General features: G+C 40.2%; 1 long non-coding RNA gene across 1 annotated transcript; it reads left to right on the top strand.

Moving 5' to 3' along the window:
- The first annotated feature begins 5278 nt into the window (after window positions 1-5278).
- On the top strand, window positions 5279-17205 carry LOC125082290 (uncharacterized). The gene is made up of 3 exons (XR_007121943.1): window positions 5279-5363; window positions 15990-16185; window positions 16415-17205. It is a non-coding gene; the product is annotated as an uncharacterized LOC125082290 (long non-coding RNA).
- The last annotated feature ends 1182 nt before the right edge of the window (window positions 17206-18387 follow it).

Genomic DNA, 18387 nt, shown 5'->3' on the forward strand with positions numbered 1-18387 from the left:
TAGCCAATCTCTCACTAAACACATTTTGGCTACCTGCCCGTCATTTCCAGCCATGTCTATCAACACGCTTTCATGGACCCACTGCCTTTTACAACGAAAACACTCGCCTTACTAATCCGATCCACCAAAAAGAATATGCCATCTTATGAGCAACAAAAATTAAGAAGTTTATTCCATGATTTCTTTCCCTGTTGGCTTTGGCAAAAAATTACTTTATTTAATGTCTGAAGTGCTGTTGGCCCCTGATGTTTTAGCACTTTGCTTCTGCCTCAATAATACAAAATATCACTGTAGACTTTTTCTTCCCATTTTATTATTTTACTTGTGTTGACATTTTATCTCTCGTTTTGCTGGCTTATCCTCAATTTCCTTTCTTTTTCTCCTAGCATTTCATGTTTCATCTGTGTAATGCCTTTTCCGTCCTTAACCCACCCCCCTGCTCATCCACGTAAATCACGTTTTATATCTGTCCCGGAAGGCCTTATGGTAATTAAATAATGGTGTTTCTTCTAATATTTCTAGGAACACTTTATTATTTTATACTAGACATATTGGATGCTGTGAATTGAAATGGACTTCAGGCAATCGCTTACTTCCAATATTGGCCTGTCATTAGGTTATGTCTAAAGGACAAAATCAAGCATATTCTGTTTTCTGATGTAGTAAATGTAATTGATGTGAAGACTATTTGCTCTTCTATGAAGGCAATGATACAAGCCATAAAAAGATATCTGAATTTTTTCCTGTGAGCAAAAAGGAGGAGGTTCTAATCGTGTAAGAAGTGGAACTGAGAGTTTTGTTTGAAAAGGATAAAGCCATAGATCGAGATCTACACTTGAGACAATATTGATCTTGGGATCTAATGAATGTGGTTTTATTTCAAACAAAAGGGAAAAAAGAAGTCTAGTGTATGTGTGACCTCATGGAGCAAGCCAGCTTGTGGAGAATGGGCCACGTGGACACGGGGTAGCTGACCCTTCCCAAACCCTGGTTTCCTCACTGGTGAAGCATCATTGAAGAGATTAAGTGAGAAAATGTCTGTAAGCACCGGTGACTTGTCAGAAACGTTTAGTTCCTTTCTTTTGTATCTCACAGTGCCCGTTAAGGACAGGTGAAAGCTGCACTCTTGTTTTCCTGTGGTTTTAAGTTGTTTGTAATAGCTGCGATTTACTTCCATGTTCAGAGCCTGAATTTTAATATTCCTAATTGTAAAGCTGCATACCTCATTGATTGGAACGCAAATGGAAACACACTTGCATATACTACACATAACACACGCACACAAGCACATGCCATGTCCATAACTCTTGGGATTAGCATTCAACGTGATGAGAACAGTTTGAGGTATGCTCTTAAGTTTGCCTGGACCACATGAGCTTATGTTCGCGAAGGCTTGTCAACACTGAATTGGGATTTTGAGATAGCAGCTCTGCATACGTAGGGAAATGAAGTCGCAAAAGTCCACACAAAGAAAATTCCTGTTATTTTACAAAATACTAATAATGATGAAAACTAGATGTACCTAGAAGTCATTGATGGAAAATCCAAGTAATGTATTCTTTCAGGAAATAGTCCAAGAAAATCCGTAAGCTCCCTTCCTTTAGGTAAGACTATATAAACTAATTATTTCTTTCACCTGGTTGCTAAGAGGCTCTCAGATGAATACAATGTATGATTAAAAGAGATTTTTTGAAAAGTACTTTGTAAATATAAATTGACATACAAATGGTACTGCAAGTATACATCCCTGAAAGAAACAGAGCTTTTCTTCTCTACATGCTTCTCTTCTCACCAATGTTTATGTACTTTTAATTTTGAATATAATTTTATGTTTTTAATAATATAAATATTATTTTAGATGTATATTATTTATGTTTAGTTTTTAAATTTTATTTTATTTATTTTTGTCTGCTTTATATGTATATTATTTTATTTATGCTTCACATACTTTTTACATGTATTTATGAAGTACAGTGTGATTTGTAAGTAAATAATATAGAAAACAACTTCAGAATATTCAAGAGTCAGTAAAAGCAATGTTTATTATATTGGAAGTCTCTTGACTCTTATTAGCTTTTCCCAGCCCTCCTGAGATGTACTTGACATATGACATTGTGTAGGTTTAAAGTGTACAATGTGATGATTTGCTACACACCCATATTGCAACATGTTTACCAAAATAAACTTAATCAGCACATCTTTCACATCGCATAATTACCCTTTAGTTCTTGTCATTGCTATGTGAGAATGCTTAAGACCTACTCTCAGAACAACTTTCAAGTAGACAACACAGTATTGCTAATTACGGTCCATGCTGTGGGCTAGATCCTTGGAGCAAACCCATCTTATAGCTGAAAGTCTGAACACTTGGACCAACATCTCCCTATCTCCCTGAGCTCCTGGCAATCTCCATTCTACTCTCCATTACTGAGAGTTCAGCTATTTTTAATTCTGCAGATAAGGGAGAACAAAGAGTATTTGTTTTTGGAGAAATACTTTCAATATTCTTGTCCGACTTTTTTCAGCTTAGAATAATGCCCTCACGTTTCACCCATGTTGTTGCAAATAGTAGGACTTCTCTTCTCAAAAATGAATATATATTCGTTTTATGTATATATATTCATATTTTGTTTATTCATCCATCAGTGGACACTTAGGTTGCTTTCATGTGTTGGTTATGATAAATAATGTTTCAATGAATATGAGAATACAGGTATCTCTTCCAGATACTGATTTCTTTTCTTTTGGTAAATGCACAGAGTTGGAGTTGCTGGGTCCCGTGCTAGCTCTGTTTTTATGAAGAACTTCCATACTGTTTTCACAGTGGCTGCATCAATTTCTATCCCCACCAAAAGTGCACAGGGTTCATTTCCCCCCACTTTCCCACAACACTAGTGATCTCTTGTCTTTTGTATAATAGCTGTTCTAACATGTAAAAGGTGATATCTTATTGTGTTTTTTTAATTTGCATTTCTTTGATGATTAGTGATGCTGAACATCTCTTCATGTACCTTGGATATTTTTATGTCTTTGGAAATCAGGTGCTTTGCTCATTTTAAAATTAAAGATTTATTTACTTATTTGCTATTGAGTTGTATGGGTTCCTTGTGTATTTTAGATCTTAACCCCTTATAAGATACAGGATTTGCAAATATCTTCTTCCATTCTATAAGCTGTCCTTTCATTTTGTTGATGGTTTCCTTTGCTGTACAGAAGCTTTTACCTTGATGTGATCCTATGCATTGATTTCTGTCGGTGTTGCTTGTGTTTTTGGTATCAAACCCAAAAAATTGTTATCAAGGCCAAAGTCAAGGTGTTTTTTTCCCTATGTTTTCTTCTAGAAGTTTTATAGTTTCAAATTTTCATGTTTAAGGAAGGTTTTTTTTTTTTTTAAAGATTTTATTTATTCATTTGACAGAGATCACAAGTAGGCAGAGAAGCAGACAGAGAGGAGGAAGCAGGCTCCTTGCTGAGCAGAGAGCCCAATGCGGGGCTCGATCCCAGGACCCTGAGATCATGACCCGAGTCGAAGGCAGAGGGTTAACCCACTGAGCTGCCCAGGAGGCCCTAAGGGAGTTTTTAAATAAAACATTATTATTATCTTTTTCTTTTTTGCCCAGAATTTGACCAATCCAAATGAAATTACATGGACAGAACTAACTGTCCCCAAGGCTTTGTAGACTTGAGTAACCCCCTAAAATATATTCTTTTTCTTCTTTTCTATGTGTTTATATTAGCTAGTCCTCCCTTTAATAAGAAAGCAAGAAATTTATTTTATAATAGAATGAAAATATTCAGTTACATACGTTGTGATTTAAATGATATTGAAATGAAGGATTGATTGTGGAATATTCGTCACATTCTTACATTAAAAATTATGATCCCTGCAAGCTCTAGCTTCAACTGAAACATTAACAATAACACTCCTTAGCTTTTGCCTAGCACCTTGTACTCTCAAAGAACTCAGCTATTATTAATTGGTTAGTCTTCTCACAAGCCCTGTGAGGAGGGCAGCATTACCCTTTCTTTTTACAGATCGAGGAGTTAAGGGGCTTTTGCCCACGGACCCAGACATCCACTTGAACTAGGAGCTTGATCTCTAATGTTTCCTACCGACCACAGAACTCAGCTGTTCAATATTTTTTTTTTTTAAAGATTTAATTTATTTATTTGACAGAGAGAGATCACAAGTAGACAGAGAGGCAGGCAGAGAGAGAGAGAGAGAGAGGGAAGCAGGCTCCCTGCCGAGCAGAGAGCCCGATGCGGAACTCGATCCCAGGACCCTGAGATCATGACCTGAGCCGAAGGCAGCAGCTTAACCCACTGAGCCACCCAGGCGCCCCTCAGCTGTTCAATATTAATAGATTAAAATACAGTAGACAAGAATACATCAAAATAGGTTTTTAGCTGCTCGGTGACAAAACAGTACATAGTTAAAGTGGACTTTTTGCTTTTATCTGTCTTGGAGCTTTTCTAAGGAAACCACGGCTCATTTTGTAAAATTATAGTAATTTTAAAACAGAAAATGAAACCGGGTTCTTGGTAGAAAGGTCATTGTGAGGAAGGGAATGACCCACTTCCTCTTTAATAATTGAGTTAACTGAAAATTGGACTAGTTTGCCAGGAGCACTCTAGTCTTGTTCACAGGGCCTCTGACAGTCTCCTCCCATCAAGAAGCAAGCTTACTCGGAGCAGAGGAGGGGGTGGTACTCATTCATTAGCGCACCGGCCCTCCCCACCTTGCCCGTGTGGTCTGTGTGACAGCAAACCTCTGCATGGTGACCTCACCCCGTGAGTCTGCTGGAGGCTCTACCTTCCTTACTTGCAAGGCCGTCCGGGCCTCTGCGTTCTCTTTTCCTCGGGTCAGTAAAACCCAAGACTCCAGTGTCAATGTTTCAACTTTTATTTATTTATTTATTTATTTTAAAGATTTTATTTATTTATTTGACAGAGAGAGATCACAAGTAGATGGAGAGGCAGGCAGAGAGAGAGAGAGGGAAGCAGGCTCCCTGCTGAGCAGAGAGCACGATGCGGGACTCGATCCCAGGACCCTGAGATCATGACCTGAGCCGAAGGCAGCGGCTTAACCCACTGAGCCACCCAGGCGCCCCAATGTTTCAACTTTTAGGAAAATATGTTTTGTTTTGTTTTGTTTTGTTTTGGGGGACAGGGGAACTCAATGGATCCCTTTCTAAAACTAAATGACTTTCTGCTTATCAGGTGGGAACCATCGGTTTTTGAACGTGAACGTTGTGGTTTTTCTCTTCTCTCCCACAAAGCCAGGTCCTCAGTTTTCCTACATGGGAGAGTCTGGCTGCCCAGGAAATGAGACAAGATTCACCCTGGCCCCGTGCGAGTGTTTGGTAAATGCTCTTGCAACGTTTTCTACTACTGCTGCTGCTCAGGCAAAGATTCCTTTTAAAGAAATAGAACAGAAATCCCCGAGACTCCAATGCTAGAGCCCATGACAAAAAGGAAGGCTTTTGGGGTATGAATCTCTCAGCCAGGCCAGGGGAGGGTCAGCCGTGGAAGAGCCAGTCATATATAGAAATTGTAAATCTCACTGATAAACAAAACACAGTAATTTCCAATACTTGGCATGTCATCCTTTCTGGTAAAAATTTTTTGAGGATTCACTCAATATATAAATCAATTATAAATTGTGCACTATCATAAAACATTTACAAAAAAATTCAAATATAAGATACATTTTATTTTTTTAAAGATTTTATTTACGTATTGGAGAGAGAGAGAGAGAGTGCACAAGTAGGGGGAGCAGCAGGCAGAGGGAGAGGGAGAGGGAGAAGTGGGCTTCCCGCTGAGCAGGGAGTCCCACCCGGGGCTCAATTCCAGGACCCTGAGATCATGACTTGTGATCATGATCTGAAGGCAGGAGCTTAACCAACTGAACCACCCACGTGGCCCCATAAGATACATTTTAAAAGACTATTTTAACTAATTAAGTATATGCCAAAAGTATACAATTATTATTATAATGGATTATGGTAAAAGCAATAAATGCTTTTTTATTTTTAAAAATTTTGTTTTATGTCAGGGCACCTGGGTGGCTCAGTGGGTTAAAGCCTCTGCCTTTGGCTCAGGTCATGATCCCAGGGTCCTGGGATCGAGCCCCACATCGGGCTCTCTGCTCAGCAGAGAGTCTGCTTCCCCCCCTCTCTCTGCCTGCCTCTCTGCCTACTTGTGATCTCTGTCTGTCAAGTAAATAAATAAAATCTTTAAAAAATTATTTCATGTTTTATAACACAACAATTCAATCCACTTATAAAAGTTCGATTTATTTTCTCTACTTGGTTTCAATGGCTATTGTGATTACAATATAAAAAATTCTTCACAAAGATTCATTATTCCGAGTGAGAAAAATTCATCATGAGCTTTACTTAAGTTATAATATTTGTTTTTCAAACTTATGATATTTGCTTTTCAAACTTCTATGCAGCAATTTTGTTGAATTCCGGCTTTTAAACTTCCTATATTTCTTTATCAATCAATTGTACCACCAAACAAATAGGAGCATGTGTCCTTTATCGTCATTCTTGGCCAATTTGGGGGGAAAAAACTTAAGCAGATCAGAGAATTTTAAATTGCTAGTTTGTAGCTGTGAGGATTTTTTTTTTTTTTAAGATTTTATTTATTTATTTGACAGACAGAGATCACAAATAGGCAGAGAGACAGGAAGAGACAGAGAGAGGGGGGAAACAGACTCCCCGCTGAGCAGAGAGCCCAATGCGGGGCTCGATCCCAGGATACTGAGATCATGACCGGAGCGGAAGGCAGAGGGCTAACCCACTGAGCCACCCAGGTGCCCCAACGATTTTTTTAAAATGGATAATGCATTTACATTATTTTTACAACAAATTATGGATTAAGGAAACTTAGTCATCTGCTTCTTTCCAATTATTTACAAGTACCTGTTTCTTTCAAAAGTTGCCGCTTTCTATCATTTTGTTAATATAAAACTCTGTCAGTTAGTATGTATTTAGTTGCAAATGACAGACAACTTGACTCACAGTGGCTAGTCATAAAGGTATTAAATAACTTGTGTAATAGGAGGCTCCCACAAGATGGAATGGTAACACTATGGCATCATCAAGGACCTACACTTTTCTTTCTTTCCTTTCTGCCATCCTTAGCCTGCTTGTTTTTCTCCTCATGCTAGGACCTCATGCTTGCAAAATGACTGCTGTTGCTCCAGCCATCCTGTACTCATTCACATGAGTATCTGGAACAGATAGAAATAAGGTAAGGGGTATGGAGCAGTGTTGTTTCTCTTCTTTATTATCTGCTCATTATTGTGGAAATTAAATCATATCCTTTGAATCTAGCTGAGAAAAGCTCATAGTAGAAGTAGGAGAAAGGCCACCACTGCTATTTCTTTATGCTTAATTTGCCTGGGTATTCATATCATCTCAAAGCAGTTCTTTTACTTGAAACTTTCAAGCCACTTGTCAATTTTGTGAGGGTTGATAGGCATATACCAGATAATGTCAGGTCGATTACATTGACAAGATTTGGAGCCTCTGCAGGCAGAAGTCCAGTCTGCCCTGAGGACAGCTGTGTGCTCCACGTGTCATGGGACCAACAGATAGGAGCAGCCGGCGTCACCATGTGGTGAATGCTAGGGACATTTATCTTCTTTCTTACTAATGGAAATAGGTATCTATTGCTCTTCCAAGGCTTATTTTTTTGCAACCCCTGGAAATAGGCCCTCTGTTTTGGGACCCCCTAGGCTGGACAGTTAATTTCACAGTGCACAATGAAAAACTTCAAGTGTCCTCTTTCTACTGACCACAAGTGGGCTGACTGTGGAGTTCCACAGAACCTACTCACAAAGCACAGCCTTAATACTTACTGTTTGTCAATGTCATCACCTAAACATGTCCCTAAAACAACAAAAACAGAAATGGACTCATTTCTGCCCTCCGGAGCTTTATGGGAGAACGCTGCTCGAGCGATAAGTCTTGCACAAGTAAGACAATCTGTAACCTTTAGACACTTGTAAAGGGAAGACGTGCAAGATGGACCTCTTGAATTCTGGCTACAGTAACAAACACAGTTAAGGGAAAAGACCTGAGGATTTTAACCTAACTTTTCCTTTTGCTCAAAGTCAGTTACGTTTAAATGCTAGCTAACCCTCTTCCTTCCTGGGTCTTGGGCTGTGACCGAAGTAAAGCTTCAAGAGTAAAGACACCAAACTGGGTGGGAAGGATAAGGTGAAGTGGTCATGGGGTGTTTTTCAACCTCAAAGGGCCTCAATTGTGACCTTCTGGGTATCCAGAAATAACATATCTTAAGCCTCAAGGTGAAAGTTGGATTGAAATTTCCCAAAGGTAAATGATAATTGGTTTGCTTTTTCTTTAAGTCATTGAGGATCCCATATTCCTTCTCTCTGAGAATCCTGGGCATTCTACCCCCCTCCCAATCCCACCTTTTTTAAAAGCATTAGACTTAACACAACTTAAATCTTAGAAAATATGTCAATGCATTTCAGCACCTGGGCACACAATTAATCTTCATCTATCTCTGGTAATATAAACACACCTGTGGGATGTTTTTCATTGAATACATGAAAAGAAAACTCATAATAAATCTCAGACTGATCGCTTTATCACGACTGACAGTGCTGCTGGAGGCTCCCTCTTGAGGAGTGTAATTTGGGAGTATATAAAAGCAGAAGATTGATTTCTACAGAGCCCTCCCCTCTCCTTAGTATTTATCCCAAGCTGCGTGACTTTCCTCCTTTTTAACAAAACAAAAAACCCCACAATATACGATTCTTATGGTTAATTTATGTGACTGAAAGTACACACGCGCAGACGCTCCCACACACGTTATTGCTGGTAGTGCCCGGAGGACACAAACGGCATCTGAGAACGTGCGTGGGATTGACGCTTGCCTTGTTCACACAGTGGTGTCCCTCTAGAATGTGTTTCTTCAGGGAGGTGAGAGAGAACGATCCAATCCCTTACCCAGCTGCAGTGCTCCCGGGGAGTCTGCTAAGTGGAAACCTCAACGTCCTTATCGGGTTCAGGTGAGCTCATCATTAGCAGAGTGTGAATCAAATCTCTCCTGTTGAGCGGTAGAATTTTTCAGGCTGCTCCAGAATGTTCTGGAGCCCTGCCACAGCAGTCTCGTGTGTGGATGGGAGATGCCCTGTGGGGAAGCCCCATCGCGGAAGCTCAAGCAGCCCCCATCTCTGATGAGAACACCTTCACTTTGATCTGGTTTACCCATTTGGACTCTGCCTATGATTTTGAACAGCGTGCTGTTCAGCTTGATCTGGAGACCACTGGTCTATGCGAGATAAAGAGTGAAGAAAACTTCTAGAATCACCCCTCTGCCACAGAGATCACAGTTTATTTTCTGAGTTGATTAACTCTGCTCTCCTGAATTCAATGATAATGTGGCTTTGTAACTATAAGGTTACAAATATTACAGTGTGCAGCTTTCGTTCCGCATTTTGAGTTTGGTGAAACCTCCCCAGTATCAGAAGGAAAAAATTGCTTCTCTTGGGAGGACTGGGGAACAATGAAGTTTGAATTACAAAGATCAACTTAGAAACTTTTTAGTTTGATATAATCGTAGATTTAGGCTTACAGAGAAGCCTCAAAAAAAGAAAAAGCCCAACTCCCTACACCTCTTGCCCATTCCCCTAATGTTAGCAGCTCGTGAGCCCTAGAACAATGATTGAAACGGGGAGAATTGACATTAATATCATGTTCTGAACCCATCTATATGCTCTGCTTAAATTTTGTCAGTTTTCTCATTCATGTCCCTTTTCTACTCCAAGTTCCAAACCAGCATCCTGCATTTCACCTAGTTGTCCTGGGTCCGCTGTCTGCTTCAATCCTTGACATTTCCTCAGTCTGTTTTCCACGAAGACTCTCTGCGATTCTGTCCACCAGTATTGACTGGTCAACACTGACTCTCACCAACTTGTCTGAAAATGAGATTTAATATTCGTTAGGCACTATTCAGCAGCAAGCTCAGATGTAACAAAGTGATACACAATGAACATTTATTATCTACCTATGTGGACCAATTGTCAAAGTCCTAGGTTTTGACAACTTAGAGACTGTGTAAATTGGTAAAATTTCTGGCCAGACTCTACTATTCCATGTGCTGAACATACATCTACGTAACGATGTGGCTATAACGCCATGAATTTATTGGGTCTGGTTGAGTTCCATGGATTTACCAAGAAAGCAATAGATCAATAATTTTTATTCTGTTTCAGGATGTGTGCTTTTAGTTTCTAAATACAAGGAATCATGAGGGGGTGGTTCTCTGTCTATATGTAAATAATTTTTTAATTCTATTGTTTTAGGGTCAAATAATATGTTCTTGTGACCTTTAAGTAAAAAATTCTCTTCAGCAGAATATGAGCTCATTTTCTTTCTTAAATTTAGTTTCAGGGGCACATGAAAAGGATTTGTATCTTCTAAGTGTTGGGAGCAGGGCTCTCTCTATTTTTCTTAGATTAATTGTGTTAAAAAGAGATATTCAAGGAGCTCCTTGCTGGCTCAGCTGGTTAAGCCTCTGGTTCTTGATTTCGACTCAGGTCATGACCTCAGGGTTGTGAGATTGAGCCCCATGTTGGGCTCTGCCCTGGACATGGGACCTGATTGGGATTCTCTTTTCTCTCCCTCCACCCCTCCTTCCTGCTTACATGCTCTCGCTCTCTCTTTCTCCCTAAAACAATTGAAAAAAATATTAATTTAAAAAGTGGTATTTGAAATACACCAAATTTCCACCAACATTTGATATATCAGCTTCTAAAAAGAGTGTGCTACCATCTCTCACAAAGTTTGTGGGTTTTTCACTTTAATTTCTCCTGTAGTTCTCCCAAGTTTTTCTTTATAGACTTACAGTTCCTTTCTTAAGAGAACACAACTTCAGCACTCTTTATCTTTCTGGTGTATTGCTTCTTTTATTATTGTGATGGTTAACTTTATGTTTCAAGTTGACCAGGCCATGGTGTCTAGATATTTGGTCAACATTACTCTGGTTGTTTCCATGAAGGTGCTTTCTTGGATAAGATTAATATTTAAGTGAGTAAAACAGATTACCCTCTATAACATGGATAGGTGGACCTTATCTAATCAGTTGAAGGCCTTAATAGAACAAAGACTGACCTTCCTTGAGCAGGAGGGAATTCTGATAGCAGATTGCCTTTGGACTCTGTGATTAATAACTTTGTGTTACAACTTGACAGGACCATGAGGTAGCCAGAAATTTGGTTAAATGTTATGCTAGGTGTTTCTTTAAAGATTTTTTTTGGATGAAGGAACACCTAAATAAGCATACTAAGTAAAGGAGATTTCCCTCCATAACACAGGTGGGCCATATTCAGTGAATTGAAGACCTAAATAGAACAAAATGCTGGCTCTTCCCCAGTAAGAGAGTTTTGTCTGATTGCCTTTAAACTGGGACATCAGCTCTTCCTGGATCCACAGCTGGCTGCCAGGCTTTGGACTTGAATTGGGACATAAGCTCAGAAGATTTTAGACTTGCTAGTTTCCATAACGTTGTGGGTCAATTTCTTAAATAAATGTCTTTCTTTCCATATATACATATCCTATCTCTCTGTATTAGTCAGAACACTGGCTAATACAATTATTATGTACTATCCTCTTTATCCTAGTAATAATTTTTGCCCTAAAGTCAGTTTTGTCTAATATGGATGGTGCCATACCAGCTTGAATTTGGCCCTTTTCCTATACTTTTTGCTCAATCTTTTTGTGTCATACAAAATGGTTTTTCTTATAGCTGGTTATTCTTATAGCTGGATTTTGTCTCTTATCCAGTCTGAAAATCTCTGTCTTTTAATGTATAAATATAACCCACTTATATTTATTGTTCAATTGATGCATATTTGAACAGACTTCTGTCATCGTATTTTATGTTTTCCATTTAGCAGGCTCTTTCTTGGCTTCTTTTCCCATGTCCTATTGGATCCATCATATCTTGTTTCTATTTCCTTTTTCCCAAACTTGTTTGGAGCTTGCAATAACAACAGCTAAGGTTTGTTAAGAGCTTATTGTGTAACCTACATTGTTAAGTGAAGCCTTCACCAAACATTATGAACCTTCTCTGATTATGATTTTTATTTAGAGAGGAGAAAACTGGTATGGAAAGATTAAGTGACTCAGCTTATGCTACATTAAAGACTTATCATGAGGCCATATTCTCAAGAAACCTCATTATATCAATTCTCTAGTTATATATTGCATTTCTAGTTTCTTTAGTGTTGGCACCATATTTTCACAAGTGTTCTTGACTTAATGAAGTCCCAACAACCAATGTCAATGTGTTCTTTTTAAACAATGCAAGGATCCTAAAAAGTTTTTTTTTCCTGATCCCCTCTTCCTGTTTCTATTGTTGTTTACTAATTGGTTAGTACCATATATAACTACCACTTTCCAAATTCATTATTATTATTCATATTAAAAGCTTATTTAGACGTCCTAATTTCCTCCTCTCATTACCATTTGCACCTGCTCTTTTTTCTGTTCAGATGCTTTTTTCCTGAGATGTGCTTCTATTGCTGGAAGTTCTAACAAGTGTCTGTAAATGGCAATGTCTATTGGTGGTTGTTTTTCTGCCAATAAACTTATTTTGCTCAGATTCATGAGATTATTTGGAAGGATATAGGTTTTTACATTTTTATTTTCCTTCAATACTTCAAATGTATCATTCAATTGTTCTGGCAGCTGTTGTGTTATGTGATTTTCTCTCAGCAATTTTATTTGTTTTATTGGTAATCTTTTCAGAAGGTCTACTTGATGGCTGTCAGAGTTGCCTATTACTTTTTTAAATCAATTTTGTTTTGGAATGGATTCAGATTGATGGAAAAGTTACGAAGATAGTGCAGAGTCCTTTTTGCCTGTTGTTACACCTTCCATTAGTATAGTACATCTGTCACAACTAGAAACCAGTGTTGGTGCATTGTTAGACATACAACTAAACTCCACAATTTATTTAGATTCTAGCAGTTTTTCCTGATGTCCCTTTTCAGTTCCAGCATCTCATACAGGGGATGCATCGTGTCTCTTTAGGTGCTTCATGGCCGTGAGGGTTCTCAGACTTCCCTTGTTTTTGATGGCCTTGGCCATTTTGAGGAAGACTGGCCAAGTATTTTGTAGAATGTCCCTCATGTCAAGGCTACATCTTATTGACATAACTTGCTATTGATAATGCTAACCTTAATGAGTTGTGCAGAGGTGCTGCACAGATATTCTCCACTGTAAGCTAATGTCATCACACCTATTATGACTTTTGGTAAAGAAGTCAGTAGGAGGAGACCACACTCAATGTTGAATTAGGGGAGAGGGAATTTAGCTTCTGTCTATTTTTTATTATGGGTTTCTATTTTTTTAAACTCTATAACCATCTTAAACTTCAGTGTTATTTCATATTTGTTCATATGGCTGCATTATTTCTGATTCTTGAAGGATTCTGATTCTTCTCCTGAATCAGTCTGTTGACTCTCCCTCAGCAGGCTTCATCTCTCATGAGTTTGAAATTTTTTTTTTAATTGTGAGTTGCTCTTCTGAGGGGGTTGCCTGTTCTGTGATGGACCTGTTTACTTTCAGGTTGTGTTGAGTTTTGCTTTTCTGCTATGCTGAGCTCCACAGGTTTCAGTGGGTAGAGCCCAACATTTATGATCATGGCTTGGTTCACAGTTCCCTCCCTATGTGCACAAAGCTAAACACCACTCTGAGAGTTTTGATTTCTCTCAGATGACCCTCCTCTTCCACTCAGGATCCTGCAAGGTGGCAAGCCTCCTTGCTGCTTCTCAGTGCCAGCTGTAGTGTGGTATTACTGGATCACTCTTACCCCTCAGAGAGTCTCGGCTGCAGGAGCAGAACACACAGCTCTTTGCCAGAGGGCCTTGAGGCCTGAGGTAACAGCAGCCTTGGGGGTCTACTTTCCACCCCATCCTTGATTTCTTTCTTCATTTCTGGAACCTCAAGATTGCCTTTTCTTCCAAAAGTGATATGATTTCTTAAAAATTTCATGTGTCACCCAGCATTTTTATGTGTTTGGAGCCTACCCTTTTATGCATTTCAGTCTGCCATTTTACTAGAAGCCTGTTCTGGTTCTATTGGTAATATAGTATTTCTTATGTTGATATGTCATTCTGTGGAGTGAAGGAAGGGGAAATTTTGACCTAGAATGTTAGTCTTCCTGGGGTTGCTAGAGATCTTCTAGTAGTTATGTTTAAGATTCAAAGTCTTTTAGGGTAAATGCATCCTTCACTTCTGAAATTAGTGATTAAATATTCATTGAGAACCTGTTATGTGTAAAGTAGTTTATGATAAACCAATGAGGAAGACATAGCTTTTGTTTTACAGAGATAAACCAGGAAGAAGAAAGTGAAAAGTTATAAGTGACTTAAAATAGTTTACAGAAACATTTGCAGGAGGCTACAGAAGGATGAGATAAATTTCCAGGTAAGAAGATCTGGAAAGGTGTGATGGAGGAAAGCATGAACTGAGCTTGAAGAATGGATACGATTTTGAGATGCAATTGCTGATCAGGGTCAGCTCATACTGCGATGAAAACGCCAAGCAAGGAGGCCACTACCCTACCTGAAATTTTGGTGCACATGTCAGGTACAAAGGCAGCCCTCGCTGGGTTCACGATGTAGGAGACAGTCCATCATTGACTCAGAGTAGTAGAAAGTGCTACAAATAATTTATTTACATTGGAATAAGATGGTCTTAGGGACAAGTCCGTTGTTAAGGATGGGGCAGATTTAATCAAAGGAAACTTCCTAACAATTAAAACAATAACTCAGAAACAAATATCTAAAGCAAGTTGCCAGCAGCCTCATATCAGCCAGTAATCTTGGCAAACTTGTCCCAAGTGCAGGACAAGGGCGCCCCATGGAGACATTGTTCTGGGTTTGAGGCCCGAGCCACATGCCAAGGGTCACGTGCCCAGGACGGTGGGAGACAATGGCCGTCAGGGGAGCAAGAATCTGAGTGACTGTCGGGGTTTTCTTGCCGCTGGCTTTGCCTGCCAAGTCGCTAAGGAGAATGTGCTGCATTGCATTTAACCAAACACTTAAAAACCGTATTAACTTATTAATAACATCACCACATATTAGTAAGCATTATATAGTTCTCATGTTCAAAGCACTTTGTGAACTTTAGCTGATCAATTAAAAATGGCATCTTCCTGACACTAACTTAGCTCTGAACCCAGAGACCGCTGTGTGCCGGGAGCTGGTCACGGACTTTGTTCTGTGGAGTGAGTGGCCCCTGATGAGCCCCGGAGTCTCAGCCTGGACCTCGGCCCGTGTGCACCTGTCCAACTGCCTTAGCTCGCCTTCCTGCAGTGATCTCAGAAAAATTGTTTAGGTGATCTCCCCTCTCTCTTTTTTAATGTTTCTTTATGAATTTTGAGTAGAGAAAACCAGACCTGTTTCCCCTGAGGTTCTATTTGTTCTGTTATTATGTCTGATATAAGCAAATAACCGGACAACAAGCACTGGCGTATTTCTCCCTTACTCCTTTTATTTACGGCTGCAGGAGAGGTTTAATTAGATTGCACTCTTCTTCTAGGACTCCGTGTCCATGGGGCATGGGCCAGACACTCTGTAGGCAGCTGTTCCTGGGGGAGGGACTGGCTTCCGTAGAGAGATGATGAGTTTACAGAAACTAGCAAAAGGCCTCTGGGTATGTCTGCTGGAGGATACAGAGTTTAAACTGACCCCGTGGCCATAGGCTCCATGAGCAGAGGAGGGCTGGGTGCCCCATGAGGGCACCCTTTGTGGTGTTAAGAAAGGCCATGAACTTCTCCCACTGGAGCACTTTCCAGTCCCCTCCACATCTCCAGGTTTTTGTGGTCCTTGGAACAATGAGGTTCTCAGGAATATTTAATTTATTTTGCAATGACCTCGAAATAGAGTGTTGACATGAAGACCCAGTAAAACCTCACCAAACTGCTCTCTGTCCCTTCAGGCTCTGGAAGGTGGCCTCTGCCTGAAGCCAGCGGGGCGGCATCGCTGGCCACGCGTGCTGAGGGAAGGCTGAGCACGAGGGCTCCGCGGTGCACCACTTATCCAGAGATGCTGCTTAAGGCTGGTCACATCCAGCTGGGTGTCCCAGTGACAGAGCTGCTCCACACTTGCCCCCATCGATCTCCTGTCACTCATTAGTAAGTGACTGTGCTAGACATGGCCCTTGGGCATTTTTCCAATGCAAAGCCACTTAGCATTAAAATTGCAGCATCTCTTTTGGCTTTCCTACAAGTCTCTACCAAGTCCATTTAAAAACCAGCCTCGAATCATGGGCCCTCTCTCCGGATGGCCTCCACGTTGCCGTTTGACCTCTACAAGACGACGGGAACAACTGTGCCCTTTAACATTAAATTTTTCCTATCGTAGGTACATCTAGGGAAATGCGCTACACACGGAGAAGATGTTCTGACGACTTGAGAGCAGAGTGGGCTGTGTTATCACCGTGTCCTCGACACTTCCACAGCCCAGCGTAAACAGTCCCGTCTTCTGCTCGCAGCTGAAATTGCAGTGGAGAAGGTGCTCGGAGAGTTCGATTTACACGCGCCTCAATGTTTAGAAATGACCATTTGAGAATCAGGGAATGGGTGAATTGATGGTTTCCCCCCCTACCTCCCAGTTTTCCCCCAGGGGAGGCAAGGAGGACGTTCAGGAGAGGCTGCCTGCCGGGGAGGAGCCCACCGGAGCCCACCTCCTAGACATTTTGTAGTTTTTAAAGAACAATCTGTTTTTAAAATTCTTGTCTCAGAAGAACCTCAGTTACGGAGACACTGATCACCTGTTTGGAAGAAAACATACATCTTACGATGAACAGACTAGGCTAGGCCCGAAGGTCAACGTCACTGTGGCTGAGCGCTCAGAGTAAGTGCTGGTCCCTCAGAGGGACAGGGCGGCCATCAGGAAGCACCAGAAGCCTTGCTGGTGGTCCCCTGTTGCCAACGTGGGCTTGCACCCGAGCCTGCGACCTCATGACGCATGCTCATGGCTCGTGTGCAGGGAGCCAGCCTGTGCCATGAGCGTCGGCCTGCACCCGGTGCCATGGCACACTGCAATCTGGATAAAGCCCACATGATGGCACGCGGGAGACCTGCATCTCTCATACCTGGCCCATGTGGAGGCCTGAAGGGGTGACACTCTCTGCAAACACGTCGTTCTGTTCTTACTTGGATCAGCCTGAGGAGAGAATGAGAAGAGGCTTAAAACCCACGCGATTCTTACGTGGTGTTTCAAGAAGGAAAATTGTACTTTCCAAGATCACAGAATAAATCTCCATTTGGTGTTTTATTATTTTTGCTTAGTAAAATAATGTAAAAATTTTCTAGAGCATAGTGAAGAATATAGATTAGATTAAATACAAAAACTTTCAAGAACTAACACAAAGAAGATTCGAACCCTCTAAATGAATATTCTTATTACTTTGTGCTTCCTTTTCATCTTTCCACATTCAGCCAAACATCTATTCAGAAGTAGTCTTCAGTTTAACTACACAGAATACAAACTACACAGAATACAAGCTGAAAATACCATTGTCTAGTTTTCTTCCAGTCATGTCATCTAACCTCATCACTACGGTTAACTAGTAATTCATTCACACACGTACGTACACACAGCCACACCGAGACACACATGCAAACACACAGACACACACACAATAAGCTTTATGTCGTATATATTCATCTCCATACACATAGATGTGTATCTAAATCCATGCTATTATAGTCAAACATGCATGTGTTCTTGTAATTATTCCTTGTCAATTTCAACTTTTGTATAACTTCATGTGTTTGTCTTAACTATTAATTTTAGGTATTTTGAATATAGAGAAAGATACTTCAAATATTTTCTAAATTCTCATGGTGCCTAGAATAGTGACCTACTAATTTGTCACAGGTACTAATGCTCCATAATTCTAAAATGGGAGTTGGTCAAAAAGTTTAGGACACCCTAGGAGATTAATAAGGCTTTTGAAAATATATGTGTGAAAATGGGTAAGATGGTATCAAAAAGGTGGTATTAGATGTGCTAATCTGATTTGATTTGAAAGTGATGTGGAGTCATGGAGGGTTGGGAGAGAAGTGGACACCCATAGGGATCCTTGAGTCATGTCCTGCAGACAAATAGGCCACTCTCGGACCATCATGTCATCCACATTATACATTAGCTATGCAGCAAAGAGGAAATCAGATACTTTCTATCTCCCCAAGACCAGTTAAATGGACAGAGAAGTCCTATTCCCAGGAACAGGTTTGGGAGATGTATAGAAAAACAAAACAAAACAAAACAAAACAAAAAATAAAACAACCCAACAACAACCCAGATTTCAATTAAAGCCAATGGGACCC

Source organism: Lutra lutra, chromosome 12, assembly GCF_902655055.1.
Source record: "Lutra lutra chromosome 12, mLutLut1.2, whole genome shotgun sequence".
Classification (NCBI taxonomy): domain Eukaryota; kingdom Metazoa; phylum Chordata; class Mammalia; order Carnivora; family Mustelidae; genus Lutra; species Lutra lutra.